The sequence below is a fragment of the Mus caroli genome, chromosome 16, assembly GCF_900094665.2.
Source record: "Mus caroli chromosome 16, CAROLI_EIJ_v1.1, whole genome shotgun sequence".
In the NCBI taxonomy this organism is placed as follows: domain Eukaryota; kingdom Metazoa; phylum Chordata; class Mammalia; order Rodentia; family Muridae; genus Mus; species Mus caroli.
Genome location: NC_034585.1, coordinates 21,661,662 through 21,684,696, shown reverse-complemented (window position 1 = coordinate 21,684,696; position 23,035 = coordinate 21,661,662). Strand labels below are relative to the sequence as shown.

Here is a 23,035-nt window from a genome sequence, read left to right as displayed (position 1 = left end):
AAGGAAGGAAGGAAGGAAGGAAGGAAGGAAGGAAGGAAGGAAGGAAGGAAGGAAGGAAGGAAAGAAGGAAAGAAGGAAGGAAAGAAGGAAGGGAAGAAGGGAGGGAGGAAGGGAGGGAGGAAGGGAGGGAGGAAGGATAAGAAAAAAGAAAAGAAAAAAGAAAGAAAAGAACAAAGAAACAAAAAAACCAACAACAACAACAAAACTCATTCAGTTGAAAGCAGTTCTAAGCTGTCTTCAGTTAGTTATCCCCTCTTGTCTTCCCTATCAACAGCACTCTGCATACCTACCTGAGATATATCAGCATCTCCAGGTGCAGAGAGAAAATCACTCTCTTAAGGCTTTCATCCTAAAAGGGAATTTAAATGCACATAAAATTTATCTTCAGAAAAATTCTAGAGTAAGACGGGGATGCCTTCGAAAAACACTAAGGTTGGGTCAGGAGAGATGACTCAGTGGCTTAAAGCACCAGCTACTCTTCTAGAGTACTCAGGTTCGATTCCCAGCACCCACATGGCAGCTCAAAGCTATCTGTAACTCCAGGTCCAGGGGTTCTGATGCCATCTTCTGGGTTATAAGTGTACTAGGTACCCATGTGCTATGCAGACATACATGTAGCCCAAACAACCGTACATATCAAATAAAAATAGTTTTTTAAAAGGCAGAAAGGCTAAGCATTGAAAAACAGTCTAATCTGCTCACTCCCCTATAAAGCAGCAGTGTCAGTCACTACTGAAATGCCCGCAGTGATGCAGCACTCTGAGTCCCCACCCTCGCCTCTCTGTCTGTCGCTCCCTCCATAGTCAAAGGGTCTTAGGGCTGGCCTTGTGCACTGTGTTCAGATGCTGATCTCTCTGCCCAGACATCAGCCTACAGTCTGGATGGGCAAGCATGAAGCATGACCAGCATCGTGAACCATCTCATGTCTCGATGTTATGTAAAAACTGTTTTCCATCATCTCTGATTGGTCAATAAAGAGCTGATTCAGCCAGTGACTGGGCAGGGAAAATAGGAAGGCTGGACTTCTGATCCCAGCCAGAGGTGCCAGGTAGAGGGAAGAAAGAAAAGGACCAGGACAAGGGAGAAGAGGAGGTGGACTGAGGAGCTGTGATGAGCAGGTTGCCAAGGGATATATACCATGAGGGCTTGATGAGAGAGCAAACATGAGGACACACATGGACGTAAGGGCGCTGGGGCAAGTCTCAGAATGAAGGTATATGACCTGTGGCTGGGAATTAGACAGCCTTGGAGGGTTAGAATGGCTCAAAACTAACCCAGCAGCTTATTAATAAAATTAATAGGCCTTAATAAAATTAATAGGCCTTTGTGTCAATTATTTGGGAGCTGACAGGAGCAGCTAAGGCTTGGACAAATAATTACAGACTACAAGAGTGAGCTTTGTCCCTTCCATGTCAGAGTCCCACCAGAGGACACCACCACCTTGGATCTGTCCACCCTCATCCCTTTGAAATCTTTCTTCACTCCCAACCTCTTTCTTTGCCTGCACCTCGTCAGTGCAGAAGGGCTCACTGACAGTGCACTGGAAGGCTGGAAGATGACCACCTGACTGGCCTCTCCTATCTCCATGCCTGCCTTCCCCACTATGCCATAACATGAGCTCTGATCTGACCTAGCACAGAGATAGCTGAGAACTTTGCTAAGAGCTAAGCATTGTGCCTCAGAGAGGAAGTAGAGTACACAGACTAATGGAGTCAGTGGACAAGGCCAATCCAAGAAAGACTCTGACAGTGTCACTTACTTTTATGGCCTCAACCTTCAACTGCTATCTTCCGTATAAACTAGAGCATCGTGGGTGTTCTGACTTCCCTGGAAGCAAAGAGGACAGAGAAGCCATCGCCCAACCCTACCTCACTGCAGAGACACAGAACTTAGGAAGTCTTGCACCCAGCACCCATAAGCCACCAACCTTCTAATCCTTGACCCAGCTTCTCAACTCTTTCAAGCAACATATGCAGAGAAAGGTCACACTAGAGCGTGTAGCTTTTAACCCTCTCTATAGCTGAGAACTGAGTTCCATGCTACAATTTGCTATGTGATCTTGAAAAAGACACTTAAGGTCAACAAACCAAAGAATCTCAAAAAACAAGGCAGAAAGGGACCTTTATTTGTATCTCTGTATTTACTGAACGGGGGCAAGCGTGTGGAGGCTAGAAGACAACGTGAGGTGTAATTCTTCCTCAGGAATCATCCATCTTCCTTTCCGAAACAGGGTCTCTCATTAGCAGGGGCACACCGAGCAGGCCAGGCTCCCTAGCCTTCCCAGCACAGGGGTTACAAGAACATTTCACCATACCAGTTGGATTTTTCAGTTTTTGGTTTTTTGCTTTATTTTTACTTGAAACATGGGTTCTAGAAGTCAAACTCGGGTCCTCAGGCTTGCACAGCAAGCACACTACTGAGTCCTCCCCATTTCTCGAAGAGAACCTTTAAATTGTCTTGTGCCAACAGCCATACAACTTCCCATATGCCTCCACTCATGCTTACTTCTGTGCCTGAACCACAGCAGAGGGGCTGACTAGCCAGGGCTAAACAGCATGCGCCTCAGGCTCCGCTTCCCCACAACCCTTCAGGATCCCCTGCTGAAATACCAGTTGACCATGAAAAGTGAGAAACAAACACCCATTCCTCAAATGAGATGAGGCCCAGGGATAGGCCACAATCTGGCTAAATTCCGGTGTAAAGAACCAATCTAGAACAAGAGAAAGTTCATTTCCTCTACTAAGTCTGATCCCCGGTGAATATTCCTTGCTACTGTGCTAAGCAGTGAGAAGTCCACATCAAAGGTTTCCAACATGGGACAAAAGGTTCAGAAAACCTAGGAGGAGAAGACACCCACTGGCCTGTAGTGGGCAGATGTTCTGTGCAGAACCCGCATGGAACAGGTCATCTAGCAGGGTGCAAAGCTGAGATGTATGCTACAAGAAGAGAACAGGGGCAACAGGGCCCTCTGAGGACAGCAGTGGGCGGGGAAGCAGGGGTCAGCGAGGGCAAGGGAAGAAGAAGAAATTGCAGGTGAACCCGATCCTGGTGAAATTAAATTAATGGCATCAAAACTCAAAACAGGAAGACAAGCTAAGAAAGACACACACGGGAACGTCAGAACCTATCTCCATTCTCAATATAAACGGTATTACAGGAACACTCTCAATATGTAAAGCCTATTTTGTTTTCAGGTCATTCTTAGATTACATCATAGAGTGGCTAGAGCCATCTCGTACCTTATGATAAATAAATCACTAGCTTAAAATCAGAGAATGAGCCAGGCCCACTGAATTAAAAGGAAAAATATTAGCTCATTTTTAATAACTGATATAATTCAAGTCAGTTGCCATTGAGGCGGTGAGGTAATCCTGTGCTAAACAGGCCCAAGGAGAACCAAGGAGGGTCAGTGCCGGGCAAGTCCAGATGACACGGTGTAGCCCTGCAGAGGTAGCTACAGGCACTTGCATCTTCATGCTGTCCTCTGAATCAGGAAAACAGCATTACTTTTGCAGGGGACATTTTTTTTCTCAGAGCCACTATTGCCCAATTTCAGAGACAATGAGCATGGCATGGTGTTTAAATTTATACCTACTCCTGAAGCCACTGGGACAAATGACCAACAGTGAAGGTTTTAGTTCCCCAAGAAAACATGAAATCTGCAGTAACTGCCATGCAAGCGCTGAGGTGCCCTCCCAGTCACCAGGGTACTGCAAAATGAAAACACCAAGACCAAAGTGTAACAAAGAAAAGAATTAAAGACTATTTCAAGCAAAGAATTATACACACCACACCACCACCACCCCCAAAAAGAAAAGAAAAGAAAAGAAAAGAAAAGAAAAGAAAAGAAAAGAAAAGAAAAGCAGCAGGGTGTGGTGCTGCACGCCTTTAATCCCAGCACTTGGGAGGCAGAGACAGGCGAATTTCTGAGTTCAAGGCCAACCTAGTCTACAGAGTGAATTCCAGGACAACCAGGACTACAGAGAAACCCTGTCTTGAAAAAAAAAAAAAAAAAAAAACAAAACCAGAGCTGGAGAACTGGCCAGCAGTTAAAAGCACTGGCTGCTCTCACAGAGGACTCGGGTTCAGTTCCCAGCACCTACAATAGCACCTCACAACTGTGATTAACTACAGTTCTTGGAAGCCAGATGTCTTTTTTGGCTTCTGCAGGCACTGCACACATAACAAACGTGCATGCAGAAAACACTCCTACATATAAAATTAAAATAAGTAACTCTTTAAAAAGGAAGAGACAAAAGCAATGGTGCACCAACTAGATGTGGACTCCTCGTGGCTGCACACAGTGGCAAAGAGTGTCTACAGAAGGCCGGACTTGGAGTGAGCCCATTCTCCTGGCATCCTGTGCACAATGCTCATCGGACGGAGCGCAGGGGACTTGGCACTTTACATTCCAGAATCAGAAATGAAAGCAGGTTTTAAATTAAGAAGCCCAAGTAAAATTCTGTATCTAGTATGCGGTTTTCCTTTTCTTAAAAAAAGCTTTATAGTTTAACCTTCACCCACAGAACTAAGTCTATGTGTTACTATGTGCTTTCAATACAAATAAAATCATGGAAATCAAAGACTTTGCATGCACTAAATGAAAGAGACCATGTAGCAGAGAGCAGGAACTTTCTGGCCAGTGGCAGCATTTTTAACAAGCACAACTATGCTTTCCTCCCGTCTTGGGCTTCCGGACCACTAATAACCTTGACCCTGATTTTAAATCTCTCATTTCCATTAACTTTGAAAGAAGCGATTAAGACGAACACCATGGGAGCCCGACCCCTTCTATAAGATAAGATGACCTGCTGAGCCTGTTTTTATGAGAAGACTATTTTGGTAGGGAAAAGAGACGGATGCCCTGGAAAGAAAGTCTCTGCCAGACAGAAGGTATTGGCTGAGGCTTCCTGTCTGATCCCGTCAGCCTCACAGCAATGCTGTGCATCAGCTCTCTGTTCCTAATGCAAATGTTATTCATAACTATAGAGACATACTGTCTGAGCCAAGAAATACTGATTTATTCAATGTCTCAGGACATAGCATGACCCAACAGATGCAGCACATCCCTGAAATATAACAGGAGGGACAGGACGGAGGCTCCAGGAATCAAGTTTGACCTACTTTTATCTAATCTGTTTCTGGAATAGGAGAAAGGTTAGAAAGAAAAAGGAAAGGATGCCTAAAGGTTACACGGACTCATTACAAAGAGACAGGGTGGCCAGGTTGAGGAGGAAAGGAAATGTTAAGAGGAATGTCATGAATTCTCCCTACACTGCACAGATCTGCCCCCTGCCCAGCTCTTGGCCTCTCACCTACACAGCTGAGGGCTCAAGCAAGAATTCCAGTCATTTCCACCAAAGAAGCTCTGACTGCTGACTAAAGCCAAAACTGTAGAGGTGGGAAAGAACAGCGTTAGCTGAAAGCTTGTGATTCTCCTCCCTAGACTCGGGCCAATTTTGGATTCTATGCTGATGTGTATCAATGTTTTCATGAAGGATTTCAAATGGAATTTTCCTCTAAAAATTTCCCAGGCAAACAGAGATGCTGAGTTTATTTCAGTAGGTCCCTATCACCCCCAACTCTCTTCTTAACATATCATATGTAACCTGGAAGCAGTAGTCCCTAAGAGTCCCATAAAGCCCACATCCTGGGAATCATGCCACGTGACTCCCCACCATTGCGCATGAGCTGGCTGTAGTAATACCATCTAACAAAGAGAAAACAAGCAAGCAACCACGGCTAACAGTAATGGAAACCCTTTTGACACTCAGAGAAGCCAACTACCTTGGGAGCTTGCTCCACAGACAAGACTGCACATTCAAGAGTAGAAGCTCTCAGACCAGCAACCTAAGGGCACTTAACTCCACTCCACTATGATCATGTGAATGGGCTTTGTAGAGGATTTCCCCCAGTGGAGCCTTCAGAGGAGTCTACAGGGACAGAAAAACTCATTTGCAACCTCATGAGAAGTCATGTGGGCCCCAACAAAGCTGCCAAATCTCTGACCTGCAGAAACTATGATTCAAAAGATGTTTCTTGTTTTAGTTGATAATTTGGGGAAACTGTTACACAGGATAATACTGATAATACTGCATCAGAGTCTGAAATGTTCCAATTCTGGGATACTTTAATGGTCCCTTCCACCAAAGCTACCATTTTTCATTAAGCCTAAGAACCAGACCACCAAGGTTCAGTATCAGGAACTCTTCAAAGAAACACTAATGCTCAAGGACACAGAAATGCTCTCTGGCTTTGAGAGCAGACCCTGGCCATACATAAATAACTGTAAATATAACACCAACACATAAAACATCACTGCATCATTTTCTGCTGCAGTGTCTGGTTAGAGATCAGCTAGAGAAAGAAGCACATATGAAATTTTGACCTGTTCAATCAAATTTTGATATTACCTACACCCACTCTCAGATACTGACCAGCCTCTATTGCCCAAATTATGGCCATGGGCCCACTCTGCCATCCACCTGAGCTTACATTAGAGATCAATCCTCCTTCCTGGAGATTTCCCCTAAGAGCCCAGTTCTCTCCACCCTCCATGCCGTCTGGTTTAGGCCCTGTGAGATCTGTAGCTATGATTTGATCTCCCAATCATAAAGCTCTCACAAGGCTTGAAATGCATTTAATAAGAAACAGAAATGCTCTGAGAGGTCATCTTCCATAGCGCCTGACTGTATGCCCTAGCGGCCTTCCCTTGAAGCTTCTGGAGAGTAGGCAGCAAGCCCAACCAGAATATCTTAAGGAGCCTAAGACTGGTCTGCACATGCAGCTCAGAGCCAGACAACTTGCTGATCATATACAAAGCCATGGGTTCAATCTCCGGGACTCTCCACTGTAGGAAGAAAAAGGGACTCTGAAGTTGCTAACTTTTTGACAAATACTAGAATCAGGAAAGAAAACAAGGGCATTCACTATAACCATAAGTAGTTGTTTGGCAACAGTCTGCAAAGGATCTTCCACTCATTCACACAGACATCAGACACCTGCTATCACAGGGTAACCCAATGAAAATGAACTCTCCCAGCTCCCCCAGGACCATGGTAAGAAGAGAAAGAGGAACCCCTACTGCGAGGGGTCGAGGGAGAATAGTGTCGAACTAGGAGGAAGACAGAAAAGAGAAGCCTCGATCTTTTCTTTAATGGACAGCAGCTATAGCTGCTACAAGACCACTCCGCTACATGAAAGTTCACAGACTCGGGGAGACTGTGCGCGTCTCGGTTCACATTTACTAAGTCCCCTTGTAATTTGTGAAACAAGTAAATAAAAATGAAGCCTGGCTTAGCAGATGGTGACAAATGCTCAGAAACCAGCTGGCCAAGTAACTGCAGGGAGCCAAGACACACACCTCTAACAGAAATGACCAAGGCTTTGCTTCCGGCAGAGATTAATACCTGGTAGCTCTTAAGACCAAAACGGAAATATTAAAACCCAAAGTCCTTGGCTACAACAATTGTACGTTGATATCCAAAGAGGGAAATAATTTCCTTCCTGACTCCCACTGGGCCAGGCATGCTTGGTGCAGAAGGTGTGATTATAGGAACAAACAAAGCAAGAATAATCCCACAGGCTAGACTCCAGCTTCTCCGGGTCTCCAAGTATGGAATCGCCTAGGTCTGCATCTACCTCCTTGAATCTCTGACTGCTTTAGGGTCAAGTATAATGATTAATAAAGCTCCAAATCTGGTTTCTTTCCAAGACTCAGAACAAATTAGTCCTCATTTAGTCCTGGGGAGGACAGTGCCTGGGTATGGAGGAGGAGGAACACCAAGCATAAGTACTACGTACTAAGCACAGTGCTGTACTCTTAATCTTTGCAGGATCTTACTTTTAGTTCATCTTGAATCTTGAAGGAAGAAAACAATTACCATAACCTATCATGAATGAATAGGCCATACTTGATAAATTACCACCAACAGACTTGCACAAAACAAACATAAGGAGCAGGCAGGACAATCAGTGTTACCTAAAATCCTGAGATTGGGAAACTGAAAATAAATCAAGAGTAACACTTGCAGGCTTTGTGCTTTGTGGTCTCCATCCGGCCATCCTCTCCCTCACTCACAGTGACTGAGCCACGTTGCTAGCAGAAGCCTCTTTCAGTGCTGTGGTTTGTGTAGCCCTCATAAAACACATTGTCCAGCATTATCTGTAATACAACCACTGGAACTACTCAACAGATTCAGCCAATAGCTGCTCGAGAATCTCTGATGAAAGGGACCCTCACAAGCTTCAGGCTTATTCTTCTAGCCATGAAAATCTGTTGCTTACCTTTTTATGTAGATATCCCACCAGATTACGAGACATACAAACATTGACCTTCTGACTTGTTATATCATCCTTTAACGTCAAGGTAGTGTGTGTCCCAGCATCTTCCTTTGCTAATGTCACTCTCGTAAGCAGTACCTTAGTGTAAGTATAGCTGCCTAATATCCCTTTTGAAAGATCAGGTGAGGTCTGAAGCATGGCATTGTAATAAGGCTGAGAACAAGGCTTCTAGCCCTTTCTCCCCAACAGTACAATTGCTGAGGCACCAATCGCTTCTGCTGAGTGGCTGCCATGAGGCTGGAATAGCACAGCCTCTGGTGTGTACATTCCAAGTGGCACGCTCCCATCCTTTTGGCTCGGTGACAGGTTGATCAATGTGCAGCAACCTTTCTAATGTGCCAACAAGGTTCACTCTCCTGCACATGGAAAAGTAAATGCCTTTATCCTGGTCACTGGACAGCTACCTCCTAACCATGAAGCAAGTATCCTGAGGATGATAAAGCCAACAACTGAAAAAGGGCAGAGCAAAGAACACTGCAGAGAACCGGAGCTGGAGTCCTGCTCAAGTTGATTGAGCCTTGAACCCAACTCCCCTCTACACCAGGTCTTCCAAGTCTGCGAGGCCACCCTCCCACCTTGCTCTAAGTAACATGTGGCAAGGGCATGCCAGGGCTTCAGAAGCAAGTGTCACCATGGAATCATAACTAACCTGGGGTAACAAAAGTTCTGAGCTCTTTCCAGCTGACGAAGGCAGTCTTGCATTTCGGCCATTACACCATTTGAGTTCACTAAATAAATCCAAGTTCAAGGCTACCACAATTTCATTTTAAACACTAAGATGAAGCAAGCAACAAAGATTCCCACTGATGCTGTAACCATAAGCTGGAGGCCAGGAGTAATATTCAAGCCCATGTTTGAGATTTTATTAGAGGAATATTGCCAAGTCAAAGCCAAAGAAAGAGTACCCGGTTACCTATGCTGTGAAGACCAATCATTCAATGAAGGGAGTGGAACAAAGATAAAGAAAACAGGGGGGAAGTCGGGCGTGGTGGCACACGCCTTTAATCCCAGCACTTGGGAGGCAGAGGTAGGCGGATTTCTGAGTTCAAGGCCAGCCTGGTCTACAAAGTGAGTTCCAGGACAGACAGAGGCTACAAAGAGAAACCCTGTCTTGAAAAACAAAATAAATAAATAAATAAAATAAATAAAAACAAAAAAATAAAAAGAAAAGAAAAAAAAAAAGAAAACAGGGGCAAAACACAAGGATGAACTCGGTTACACTTTCAAATCAAGTTGGGTTTTTCCCCATCACAACAGCATTCACGGTGCTCTGAAAAACTCCACAACATTCAGAGTGAGGTTTATTCTTTATGTAGTTTAATGTAAGTCCTTAAAGTATGTAGGGATCGATCCTCATCATGGAGACCATAGGACGAGGGTCAATAAAAGTCTCAGCAAGAATTCCCCAACTGCTTTCCTCCAGCTTCTCACCAGGACACCACCAGGTCACATCATACAGATGATTCTTTATGCCACACACATCCTATATCTGTGAAATAGTGAGCTACTGCAGGACAACTCATCTGATGGCCATTATTCTCCCCAGCACACAAAGCAACAACACTCACACTCAATTTGCAATGGAGAGCTAACAGGTCATTAAAGCAAAGGCTCCCACCCTCTGCCAAGGCTGTTAGCCCTCTCCACCTTCAAAGGTTGATGGGAGAATAGCAGGAGATTGTAAAAGAAAAAGGCACACTACACAGGAGTAAACAAGAAGCATCGAATTCCCTCCCTAATGCAATCAGTGTTCCCTGTCATCTTCACGTCAGCCTTTCGATTTCAGTAACACCTCAGTTCTTACCAAAGGAGAAAGAAGGGAGTCAGACCATTACTGGGAGATGAAATAACTGCCACTGAGTTTTCTTCCAGTTTCTATGAATGCCGCCTTACAAGAGGTGAAGCCGCCTTTGCTTTGCCACATATTTTACTGGCAGTATGGCATCTAGCTCATTGCCACAAAAAACAATTCGAAATTATATTGATGATGATGACAATGATGATAATAATAAACACTTCAGAGTTCTCCAGTTCTCAACTCTTGTTACCAGCATCCATTATTTCTAAAATTGATTAAAGCTGGAATATTATTATTATTAAAAAAAATCATACTTCTGGACAGAACTTACCAACTGAGGAACAATGTCTTCCCTCCAGTGGGGGAACGGTGAACAGTAACAAAAGCAGAAGCACCTGGCTCGATCTCTCTACTTCTGCCCTTGAGCCTGTGTTCTCACCTGTGGAAAACAGAGAGAAAGCTTTGAGTCTGTGGGTTCAGAGCACCTTCAGTACTTCCTAGTTAGGCCATACTGCATAATGTTTGGGAGACCTTCTAGACTTCCCAAACCACCAGTCCGTACCAGGTACTTTTTGTTTCATAAGGCTGTCTCAAAAGAAGGAGAAAGAGAATGTAGACACCCTTCAGATCTCAGCATCATGGGAAACAGCCTCATCTAAATACCGTGAGTACAAGATAGGTCAAACAGATGCAATTATGGAAGAACAAGAAATATGACTTAGTGGCCCGCTGAATCTCAATTTCCTTACCTGTAAATTGTGAACTAGTGCGTCACAGAGAACTTCAAAATCTTATTACTCCGTGGTAACTTTTCAACACAGACACACCACTGAGAACGATGGCTCTTCTTTTGGGATTATGAAAAGTAAATTCCAGGGCAGTAGCCAGTTATAAAACTTGTCCACCATATACACAAATCAGAAAAATACCACCCTCATTCTCATACTATCTTTGAGCATTTTCTAACTAAACATATGATTGCTTCATGTCCATGGTATCTTTAGTCCTACCCATGTACAAACTTAGAGCTAGGTTAAAAAATAAAACATAAAGCCACTTCCCTAGTTCTTGCTCAATAAAAGAGCCTGGGCACCAAGTAGGGAAGTGGCCATCCAAGAAACCATCATTAGTTTCAAGGGATTTAGAACTTGATCAGATAGATCTAGATTTAGTAACATGCATCTTTAACAGGGTACACAGACTAAGACAGGGATTTGCCTTGTGTTGTAAACTCAAGCACATCCCAGCAACAAAAAGGAATTCCATAACAAAAATGGAGTTTAATGAATGAGCCTACTGAAGCAGTTCGTTTCCTTAAGTTAGTGTGTGGTCTTCAGAAGACAGGAAATCTCAAAAATCATTATCACTGGAGGTATGATTTCAAATGTGCAGAGAAACTGATGGCTAAGAGGCCAACTTTAGAGCTGTGGACAGTACAACCTAATGCAAAAAGATCCAAACCCAAAACACCATAAAATCAAAGTTCCCTTATGCAGAAAAAGGGGCAGTGCTAGGGAGAGAAACACAAAACTTCTCCTCAGAACTCTAAGCCTTGCTAAAAGTCCCAGCTGTCCACCACTGTCCCCGAGAGAGTCACATCCATCTGCAGCTTCCTTCCATGTGCCCATGTAAGGGGCCTCCCTTTCCCACAAGCAACTTCTCGGTTAATAATTTTCTTCGTCTTTGCCATAAAGAGAACAAGTAGCTTTGCTAAAGAACGGCTGGGAAATGATTGAAGCTCCCATGCAAACAAACCATTAGCAGGGTTCAAATGCAATTTAAATTACCAGTTGTTAAAGTGCTCCTCAATTTCACAGTAAGTTTCCAAGGAGAATTATATGCTATATACTATTTAATTGGTTGTTTTCTATTTTTTAACATCCTTTTATTCCCTCCACCCTTATATTTCAGAAGTGTCTATAAGAGCTTCCCTTTAAAAAATTATACATTGTTGAATAGATTAAATGTAAAGATTGAAAGGTATCAGAGAAACAGCTGCAGGAATATGCAGCTCCGCAGAAACTGACAGCTGGGAAAACCTCAGGCCCTGGAGAATTTGAAAAACTTAGAAATCACTAGCAGTCCCCACACCCTTACAGTGAAGACATGAAAGCCTTCTGGGAGAGAAAGGCTTGTCCTGAAGCCTCCCCCTGAGACCCCTCACAGCTTCCAGTTTCCAGTCTTTGCACATCTCCTTCACATGCTGTCTCTAGATTCCCAAAGATGGTGAGAAATCCTCAATGAACTTGACTTGCTACTTATACTTTTTGCAGAAAATATGGACTCCCCTTCACATAGCCTCCTGGCTTCTAAAGTGGAAATACCCAATGTCTCTCAAAAAGGGAGGAAGAAAAGGGAAGACTGAAATATGGGTTCTAAGAAACAGAGATCAAGTGCAAGAAACCCATGGAGATTTACCAGACAGCCTAAGGGGCTTTGTGACTGCAGATGGCCATTGCTTTATCTGGCCCCAACCCAGCAGCTACCACAGAGAGAGGACAGAGAATAAACAAAGCCAGGCAGACCATGGCCCTTGTGTAAATACAAGGGTTTTCTAAAATCTATCAGGAGCCCAGTCCTAACTCCAAGGCTTGTGTAAGTGATCTTTACCTCTCCAAGCTCAAGTTTCCTGTGAGTAACCTGGGGCTGGCCAATCCCATCTGCCAGGGAGGGTATAGACAACCATTTCCTGGAATGCCGCAGACACAAGACAGAGAGAGACCACACATGGTGGTGCAAGGATGCATGCTCACCTCTTTCCAAGGTTTCTATAATTTCCCAAGGACCATGGCTCTACAGATATAATTTATGAAAAACTTAATATAAACCATTTGTGCTTTTGTACTCTCTAAGATACGTGATGTCCCTTCAAACTAAATGCAGTTATGTTATCCATTTCAAAAATAAAATACATGGACACTTTACATGTGTTTTATTTCTAATGCAAACTATTTGAAAATGCTACTTTAAAAAAACTATTTCCAAACCTAATTGTTAATTACACATTTATCGGCCTCACCTGCTCCCCATCATCACTGAGAAAGAGTTCCTACTTAGACACAAGGGAACCCGAGGACTGGAACGTACATCAAACACTTGAGGCTAACAGTACCAGCTTAGAGCCAAAATCTTCAAAACCTAAACCCTATGGCAAGGGTTTTATTAATTGTAGTCACAAATAGAATATGGACATTTATTCTACTTCTCAGGGCAGAAATTTACTTTTTAAAAAAAAACCTGCCATTTTCACACTTCAAATTGCTTTGGTATAAAAATAATGGCTGCATTAAAAAAATGTTCATGTAAGAAACCTGCAAATCTGTTGTCAATTCTACCTTGTGGTTAAGTTCTTAAGGAAAAGCTCAGAGGCCTGGCATTAGCAATACCTATAGGTATCCAGAATATAATGGCCTAAATACCCTCAGCTCGGTTCCAAAGCAGATTCTCAAGGACGGTGCTCTTGATGAAACAATTCCTGAATAAGCCTGGCACTGACTTCTGAGAGCTCAGGCATAGCTGTTAGCTGACATGATGGCATATTCCCTGCAGTCATAAGACATGGAGATGTGCAGACATGCCCCCAAAGAACTCACAGTCTCCCTGTGAGAATGCTGGAGTACACAAGATAGTGACAAGACTGCCAAAGCAAGTAAATGACAAGTTCTGCTGAGGTCTAGAAGTCCTCTGAGGAGGTAGTGGCTTCCCAAATAAGCTGAGAACGCAAGAGGATTTCCACATATGAAGGAAGAGACTGGGTTACAAGGTACCAACGGCCATGGGGAACCAGTAGGCATAGAAAAGCAGTGGGCACAGGGAACTAATAGACACCAGTCTTAAGGAAGACCTCAGAGTACTCTCAGAGACCCTAATGAGGCCAGAGGCACAGAGCTAATGGGATACAGAGGGATATAAAGCTGAAGGGGGGTTTTATAGCAAGAACAGGGAGAACTTGATATCCTGGCCTAAAGTACTTGAATTATAAGACTAATGGAGGCTGCATTTGGGAAAATGATAAAAGAAAAAAAAAAGTTAAATATCTCAGCTATCAGTTTAATAAAGGATCCCCCACTATAGGCAACCGTCTATAACAGCAAGGTACTAGCGTATAAGGGACGTTACCAGAGGAGAAGCTGGATCTCAAGAAGACCTGAACCCAGAGCTTCACTGCATCTTCCTTCTAACTCTGCAACTCTTACAGGGAAGAAACTAGGTTTCCTGACCCGAGCAAGACCTCCTCTCTCTCATGAGAGACGGCCAGCACTATCAGCTCCAGACTCTTCCCTATCTCTCAAGCAGAGTCCAGTCTGCTCCTTTCTGTGTGTGCTGAGAAACCCATGATACACAACTCCTTCCTGGCAAGCTAGCACTACAAAGTGGACCCTTCAGTTAACAATGTCCTAGCCTGACACAATCATTTAAGATGCGTGAAACTGTTCTTTCCTTTAAAGAAGGCCTGGGAGCAATTATGTGCATCCACAGATGCAGGAAAATGAAGTACTCCCTCTGCCCTTAAATAGCTTCATAAAAAGGAGATACAATAAATATTATAAAGGTGAAGAGCCAAGGAAGAGGCACATCCTGAGGTACAAGTTGCTGAATACACTATTACATGGGGTAATCATTCATTTACACACATGTGATAGAAGAGAAACTCAGTCGTGCACCTCAGCTGACAGCTAGGAAGCACCTACCACAAACAGGACCAAACCTGGATCATGCTTCTAAGCATGAGCTAAGTATGAGCTAAGCATGAGCACACACACTCTGATGCCTCCCAGCTAACTGGAGCAGGCTACCACAACAGAACCATCTTCTAGGGCAAAGGAGGTAGTGGTGGGGAGCAGATGGTGACTAGGATTAACTCCTGTATAGGTCAACAGGAGTCTACAGATAGAAGTGAGGTCATCTCAGACTAAAGGAACAGCATGGGCAGAAGCACAGAGTGGATGCAGGGTATCTGAGGAGAGGCAGAGACTGTGCTCAGTGAGCACGGGTATCAAGGGAATCTATGGTGGACACATACTTGATTCTGGTTGTGAGAGGCCCTCCATCCTAGGGACAGGAGTCTTACTTACAACTCTGACTACTAGAACAATCATACATTTCAAAGGGAACCACAGCACGGTTTCAGCATTCCTTGGGATTTCATGTTCCAAAACTGGGACCAAATAGTCTTTTGGGATCTGGGCCAGGAAACAAGATTGGCCCTCAGGTTCCTCTGAGCCAACCTCCAGAAGGATGCTGTGCTCCGCTTTGACGTTAGGGGTGAGAGCATCTTTGCCTGTTCTACACATCCTGACCTTGACAAAAGCCCTGAGTAAATTTCAGATCCCAGCTGGAGCATAAGCTCTCAGGCTTCCTGAGCAGGGCACGGGGAGTGGGGTGGGAGTCAGAATCAAACACACTGCCCTCCACTCCTGGGTCTTTCCAGTTCTTAACTGTGGAGCTTCCCTAAGTCACTTCCTTTTAACAAGGACACAGGTTACAAGATAGGAATGACATTCCTGAAGCCAAGTTACTATGACAGCCAGTAATCCATGAGGCTGAAGATGAGGACATGCTCTTGTACATGAAAACTGACATGTTCAGCACAGGTGCTGCCCCCCCCCACACACACACACACATACACACACACACAAGAAGGCACCACGTTGATAACGAGGTATGAAAGCTACCCAGTCCTCCTGGAGAAGTGGTCTAAATCCGGAGTTGTCAACAGTTTTTTCTCCTGCTGAAAATTGAGCTGTATTCCCCAGGCAAGCCATTACATCTTTTTGTGCCAAATTGTTTTCATCTTTTAAATGACCCAGTAATCCCACTTTGGGCAATATACATCAGGGAATAATCCAGAAGGAAAAAAAGATGGCAATTTGTTCAGAGATGTTATTCATAGTGCTATTTCTAGTTCTTTATATATCCCTCTATTATAGCACTTATCTCACTGTGCTGTAATTACCCGCTCCCCTTCCCTACGCCTCCAAATTATCTCTGAATCAATCCCCAGTACCTAGCACAATGCCTGGCATACAGTAAGAACTCAATAAATGTTTGTTGACTGAATGGGTAATAGGAAAGAAATTTTCAAAGAAACGAGTGAGCGCAAACACAGCCCAGTTTTTAAGAGATGGTGTTAAACTGATTTCTTTTCTCCCCGTTGAAAACCTCGTAACTTTAGACTGCAAACTATTTAAAGAGGACTATTTAAAAAGCCTCAGGAATGATTGCCCGCTGATTTAGTTTAGGGTTTTCTTTTTTTTGAAAAATGTCCATACTCAGTCAATTATGGTACAGGTGGCCAAGGAGTTCCCAGAGACACGAGACCCATGCAAGGTCTTTTTTGGACTGTGGACTAAAGGTAAGGGTTTAGGCAAGCAGCTTCTCAAAATGATTCTTAAGCTACTTTGCTGTGGGATTCTGACTAAATTCCCTAACAAGTCAGAGACCTTTGTCTACACTGAAAAAGCACAGGTATTTTCTGAAAAGCCCAGCTTGTGCAAGGGATGCCCAGAGACGACGGGACAAGAGAAAGCTCAGCTTAAGTGAAGCAGATGGCACATGGTCCTCTCTCCACAGCCTCAAGCCACGAGGGCTTTAACTCAACAGCCACTCTGGGATCCCTGAGCCTTGCAGGCCCACTTTACAGGATGGAAGGTTTGTTACTAAAGGTACAGGGACAAGAGACAGAAACCATGGTGAAAAGGGACCAGAGACACAGCTCGAGATAGAACATATATTTAGCATGTGTTAAACAAAACAAAAACATAACGTTAAATCACTCGGAAAGCTTCACATTTTTGATGAGAAAGAATACTAATATATAACTAATCTAGAGAGGGCAGGAAGGCCTTGTTTGGGGGTATTCTAACAGCTCTAAGCCAGGAAGTCGGAAGCCAGAAGCTACTGCACCCTCAATTGCTTGACTAAAAGCTCGTAGTTAGAATTCAAAGAGGGGAAAGTTTACTCTTAGGTCTGCAACTGTTATAACTTCTCCACAAAACAACACTCATGTGTGTTTATGAAGGTCTGGTCCACTCAGCTTGACATTTCTCTAAAGGAAATCACACTCTGGTATCCTACCGAAAGCTCTGAAACAGGTCCTGAATTTCTCCCTCCCCCACCCACTGCTACATCACTGCTGACGCAGCGCCTGCCCCACCCGCCCCGCCCCCACACCTGGAATGTACCAAAAGTCCCCAAGTTTTGTGCTTCTGCTACTGCCCTCACATAACAAAGACCCCCTCCTTCCGCAGCTGCCAGAAAGGCAATTGTAAAATGTAAGTCCCAGTGGTTGGTCACCAGCCGACCTGGACTTGGGACTTGAAGGAAGCTCAGGTCTCATGGTGTGCTCACACCTCTAAGCCCTTCTAGCTCTTGGCTACTGATTTTGCATCTGCAGTCCTGACCTGCTAGCACAGCATGCCCGTTTCACCACTTTGCACTGGCTATCCACTGCCTGCCTTTCCCTTTCCTCTGGCTGGCCCTTGTCACTCAGATTCATCAGGGACAGACCTTGCAAAGCCCCTCCCCCACACTTGGCAAATCTTCATCTGGATTATTGACAGTTTCCCTCACTTCCCTGTTTATTTCTTATCTCCTGCCCAAGACACCCTTGCTGCTTTGTATATTTAATTATGCAGTCTGCACCCTGTGCTGGGATACTACCCGCAACAGAACAATGCAAGGAGCAGAGACAAGTTAATGATCAATGAAGCTAGGAGACCAGGAAGACAGCTTAGTCAGTAAAGTACCGACTTCAAGCCTAGGAACCCAGGTTTTAAAAAGTCACATACATTTGTCATTAAAGTAGTAGAGAGGTAGAGACAGGCAGACCCCTAGAATCATTGGTCAGATCAACCTTGCCTACTTGGTGAGTTGCAAGCAAATAAAAAATCCTATTTAAAAGAGGGGGGGAACAAAAACAAACAAACAAACAGCATCTAAAGATGTTCTCCAGTAGCCTACACACACACACACACACATACACTTTAATAAAATTATAAAAAAACATATGACACTGAAGAACCCTGGCAGAACAGCTCAGGGTGAGTAACCCAGCCTAACTCGGACCTTATCAGGAGAACGGACCCAGATCACTATGCAAGGACCAATAAGGGACCTTTCTCACAATTCCTGACCCCTTGCTTTTCTTACAGGTAAACTGGGCTAACATCTGTCTTATAACAAGAGGAAATTACCGATAAGCCATAGTGGTTACTGTAGAGCTCTGCACAGACTAAGCATCTGCTATCAACAACTGCATTTTCTAGGCAAGATTCAGAAAACAGCACTGTGCTTCCCAAGCAAGACACAGATCAACAGCAGAGTCAGTCAAGGGGTCGCCAAGGTGAGCAGAGCCATTCGTTGGAAAGGCAACTTCTGCCTTGCTTGTAGAACAGCGTGGGAATACTGTCAGGGGAATGCACTGAGAGTGCAAGTCTGGGTTCAAATCCTACCAAATGCGACAAGCAAGCCACACTCTCATGTCCTCCGGCACCTTATGAGGCTGTGAAAAACAGAAGATGGACTGGACAATGGCTGGCTCTTGCAGCCCTGAAAACCCATCATAGCTACACAAAGTCCCACGTGCGAAGTCTGTATGCCGGACTCTGTGGGCCACACAAATGCTGCACAGCAATGTGTCACACTTCATGTCCAACCACAACTCGACCCTGCAGGGTAAGACTGCCCCTCCCCAAGTTCCCACTCACATCCCTTTTGGTTTATGGCTTTACCCCTAGCAATCAGACAACACCCCCAAAATTATCTGTCTACCCAACTGAAGGTAGGCCTCAAGCGAGAACAAATATCTGTACAGTTTTGGGGTTTTTGTTTTCCTCAGGCAGAGCCCATTTCTAAATCTCTCTGTGAGAATTTCTCCCCAGGGAAAGCAGCTCTCCCCACTCAAACTGCAACACTGCAGCACTGAGGCAGTCAACATTACTTATAATATTTCCCACCACCCTGGGCAAGCCAACATCCCAGGTCTGCTGGCACAAATGCCACTGGCAATAATGATGTACTCACTTGAGGAGGTCACCACCACAGAGAGCTGGCCTTCACTGCCCTTACTCCCTCTCACCAAGCCAGGCCCAGGAAGAACACAGCAGGGATGTGGTCCAGAGCCTGAAGGGAACAGACCTGAGGCACTCTCTCTTCAGACTCCAGAACTAGGAGCAGAGGAATGGAGGGGGAAGGGCAGGGGGCGGGGGAGGGGGCTCGACTTGGTTTCAGGAAACAAGAATTCAAATCCTGCTTCTCCCAAACCCTGAGTCACCTCCTTCCCTTCCAATAGATGAGTGTGGTGGGTAAACATTTCCTTATATGGAGAAGGCGGCTGGAGGATGTCAGAAAAATCTCCCTTCTCTCTGGCACTTCAAGAACATGCCCCACACAAGGCAGACCTCCTTACCCTGAGTAAATCATTAACCCTCACAGACATGGATCTCTCAACCACTAATATCACACACACATCACAGATGTGGAATATTGCTCCTAACACACATGCACACGTGTATACATACACACACACCTTTGTGTGTGTGTGTGTGTGTGTACAGTCCTGTTCCCAGAAACAGCCTCCCAATCCAGCAAAGGAAGGGGGTGGTTTCAAAGTTTAAAGTCTACATTAAGACTGGGACTGTCCAAAGTGCCATAAGAGACTATCTGTAGAATAGAAGAAAATCTTTAATAGCTACTCATCTGAGAGACAAAATACAATTGCCAATAAGCAGAAATAGTTTTCATAAGATGAAATACACTGGCCAATAAGCATGAGAAGTTCAATATCACCAAGAAAAATGCAAATGAGAACTCCACTGCAGTCTCTCTCACTCCAGTTAGTATGTCACTCATTGTCAATGACTGCTGGAAAGGATGTAGACAAAAACTTACCCTCAAATTGGTGGGCTGAAACCTGGTCCAGCCACTATGAAAATCAGGATAGAGGACCCTCAAAAAGCTAAATTTATAACCACCATATGATCCAAGTAGCCTGCTCCTACATACTTACAACAAAGTGTTTCCAATCAACATGCCAGAGAGATACTCCAACACCAATGTGTATTACAGCAACATTCATTACAACTAAGAAATGGAACACAGCAGCACGGATAAAGGAAATATATATATTTATATATTTGTGTGTGTGTGTGTGTGTATACATATGTGTGTGTTTGTGTGTATATCCATATATATATATATATATATACACACACACACATATACATATATACATGATATACATGAAAGGGGGTTTGCATTCATAAAAAAGAAGAAATTATCTCATCTTCAGGAAAACAGATGTTCCTGGTGACGGTCATATTAATTGAATTATGCCATTCTCAGGAAAATGTTGGATATTTTCTATCATTTGTAGTTCCTAGGTTTTACATAGATACCTAAAATCATTTATGTATATATGACATGAAAGTAAAAGAGGAAACGGTATAGGGGGACAGCACCTGATGACAGCTGGGGAAGGGAAGGAAGGAAAAGGTGGGGTATGAAGAGAGCATACAGCATAATTGTGTCAGTGTCCTAACACAGTATCACACTGTGTACAATGTTGCAGACACTGTCCTACCACAGCACAGCACTGGTTACAATGCTGCAGACACTGTCCTAACACAGCACAGCACTGGGTACAATGTTGCAGACACTGTCCTAACACAGCACAGCACTGGGTACAATGTTGCAGACACTGTCCTAACACAGCACTGGGTACAATGTTACAGACAACAAACACTTTTAAGTTAAATTGAGTAAATAGCCAGTCAATATCTTATTCATGATAATGTGTGTGCAACAATACATATCATTCTCAGTGAAGCACCTGTGCCAGGAGCCAGGAATTTAACCCATGTTACACAGGCACTGAAATAATTCTTCATAGACTTTTGAGTTGGGGAGTTTTCGGACCACTTGGTTTAGCATGAATTCTTACAATGAGGCAGACATCAGAATCCACAACACAGAGTCAAGGCAGACTATTGGCAGCACGTGGTTGTTAGGGGAGAGAAACGCAAATCAGATCACACAGCTTGTAAAATATATTCTAAGGCCGAGGTCCTGTGAAATAGTTGGAACTGTGAAGCTAATCAGGACTGAATCTGGTCAAAGTGACTCAAGATAAATCAAGGGAGAGAAGATGAAAGACAGACATGACATTAGGTGGCCACTCAAAGAGGAGACCCCAACTGTACCTTTGGTTTCCCCATGTCATGTTTGAACTTGCTATACTGTTACTAATAAAGCTATTCTAAGATGAGGTGAATCCTTTTCCAAATTGTAACCAATTCTCAGGCTCTTCAGACTGCATTGTGAGGCTGCTGCTTCTAACATCAAGGAATTGTCAGTTACAAACAGCACTGGGCAAGGAGTAATGGTTCCCAAGCTCCAAGCCAGAACAGTCACTTCTGAAGGTACAATGCTATGCAAATCAGTTCTGCTCTGCTGGCTCCCATTCCCTTATCCAAAAACCGGACAGCTAGCCCTAAATTATCCAGCTATGTGCCCAAAAAGCAGTTTCTAGTTCTTCAGTCCAAACGGTCCCTGTGAGCTTATTTTGATACATTTTTTTAATATTTTAATAAGATACAAACACAAAATTAAGGGATGCACACAGGCATCCAGATAAAGCACCTGCCACCACCCAGCAGATCCTAGCTCAGAAACCAGGTTCCACACTGCAGTCCTCCAGGGGCTAGCAGGAGGATGGAGAAGAAAGGAAATGGCTCTGTTGGGAGCAGTTTCTGCTTGTGCGTGGACAGGAGCATTTCAGCTGAGAAATAAGATGTTGCCCTGAAAACACTATGCAGAGAAGAGCTAGGAACTTCCAAAACCAAGGTGCAAGCAGTGAGGCATCAGGATAAATATGAAAATCAGAAGAGAAGACTCACAGTTCTCCTCTGCTGTGCAAACATCTACAAGTTCATCATCAGCAAAGGGACATCGCATTCCCTGTGTGTACATGTTCTTTATTTCTCCTGGCCACAGAGCACCTCTGACCCACTCTGCCTGACTATTCATGAATCCCCTTAGCATCTCCACGGTCTCCCATGAGGCAGAGATCATATTTCAGACAGCTGTTAATTCTATCTTTGCACAAGACAGTTCTTCCTTATATGGAACCAAATTCTGACTCCCTAGCCTTCAACCTCCTGGCCCTGCTTGGCTCCTTAGGACCACGTGTCAAGCAATGCTTATCACATTGAGTTGGAATTCTTGTAGGTAAGGGTGTATATAAAAACAAAGCTATCCAAGACCTTGGCCCACAGCAGTTGTGCTCTCTCCTGACCAAGTCACAGAGATGATTCTTCATGCAACTGTTACCAACATGAAGCCCGTTCTTCTGCGGAGTTTCCAATGCCTTAATGCTAAGCAACATATTCAACATGTACACTGCTATCCTGTGACCTAGAAAGCACCCAGTCTCTCCTCTCCTTCCACAATCGCTGTGTGTGTGGAGGGGGTGCGGGGGAGCACACTCAGAAAAGCTAAGCTCTACCACTGAACTGAATCTCATCTTCTTTCGTCTTCTTTCTACTTTTTGTTTGTTTGTTTGTTTGTTTAGAGGGCCACTAAGTGGCTCAGGATGAGCTTCTAGTCACTTCCATACCCCAAGTAGGCCATAAAATTGAACTCCACATGCTGTAGCCTTCATAGTGCCTGAGCTTACAGGCCTGCTTCTAGGCACAGTGAATGGATAATTCGGTGCAGAACTAAAGAAAGCAACCTTTAAGACTAGCTCTCCATCATTTCCTCTGCCGGCCTTTCTACATGCCCATCTTTCATGGATGAAGTCTATGATACAGATCCTGTTCTTCAATACTAGAGCCCAGTCCTGCCAGACCCAAAATACATGCATCTCTCTCTCTCTCTCTCTCTCTCTCTCTC

General features: G+C 44.2%; 1 protein-coding gene across 7 annotated transcripts in view; it reads right to left on the bottom strand.

Moving 5' to 3' along the window:
• The window catches only part of Lpp (LIM domain containing preferred translocation partner in lipoma), a 590,743-nt gene that overhangs the window by 516,653 nt on the left and 51,055 nt on the right, over positions 1-23,035 (bottom strand). For 6 of the 7 annotated variants that reach the window (XM_021185104.2, XM_029470446.1, XM_029470448.1 and 3 more), the window contains exon 3: positions 10,473-10,580. The gene's annotated coding sequence lies outside the window, so the exon portion shown is untranslated. Of the gene's footprint in view, positions 1-290; positions 350-10,472; positions 10,581-23,035 lie in introns of all 7 variants that reach the window. The other variant, XM_029470450.1, reaches the window with a different exon arrangement.